Consider the following 1,052-nt stretch of genomic DNA (forward strand, 5'->3'; position numbering starts at 1 on the left):
TTAATGCCAAGGTCTCTAATTTCATTAACTCGACTTATGGTATTGTCATCAATTTCGTAATAAATCGTATCAGACTTTCCTTCTTGGAAAAAGACAATACATGCCATTTAGCAATGTTAACATTCGAACGATTATTGGAACACCAATCATATATCAGATCTAATTCATACTGTAAGTCTAAGCAGTCTCCATAATTTTCCATCATCTTGAATATCTTAAGGTCAACGGCGTAAAGCAGTTTTGAATTGTTTATTATTTGAGTAAAATTATTAATGAAAATCAAGAACAAAAGAGGTCCTAAATTTGAGCCTTAGGGCACTCTGGAACTGGGAGTATATAAAGCAGATTTGAAGCCTTCATACTCTACATGCGGTTTTCTATGGAGTAGATAATTTCGACATGAGTTTTACGAATTTTGCTGAAAAACCAAATCCTGATAGACGCTTGAGAAGAGTGAAGAAATCTATTCGATCGAAAGCTTTTTGCATGTCTGTATAAATGACGTTCTCCTGCAGTTTCCTATCCAAGGCTTCAAAGACATATTGTGAAAGACATGAAAGATTGGTTATGCATGACTTATTTTCTACAAAGACATGCTGATCATCTGATATGATATTTCGAATTGGACTGTAAATATTGTAGTATAATATTATTTCGAATAATTTGGAGAAATTGCTCAGTATTGAAATGGCTCTATAGTATTGTGAAATTTGTACAATTTTTCACTACACTTTACTTCTGGTAGTTTCAAGTAAGGCATTATTAATCTCTAGATAATAATATTCATGATTAATACTCATTAATAATGAAATTTGGATAACAGGGTGTGATCCATTCGACCTTGTGTAGTCATAATTGCTTGTGCGATAAGATATTGATGAAATAAATTACAATGCTTCCTCTTCAATTAAATTATTAGAATATTAATCATTTCGTGAACAGAGAATAATTGAGTATGGTTTTCTGAGCTCAAGATTGAAATGGCAATTACAAGTTGCATATAAAGGGATTTTATGGTGGAATTTTATCATTGAGCATCAAAAGATCATTGT

The sequence above is a fragment of the Leptinotarsa decemlineata genome, unplaced genomic scaffold, assembly GCF_025532065.1.
Source record: "Leptinotarsa decemlineata unplaced genomic scaffold, Ldec_3_MD MMD2_tig00004307_RagTag_RagTag, whole genome shotgun sequence".
NCBI lineage: Eukaryota > Metazoa > Arthropoda > Insecta > Coleoptera > Chrysomelidae > Leptinotarsa > Leptinotarsa decemlineata.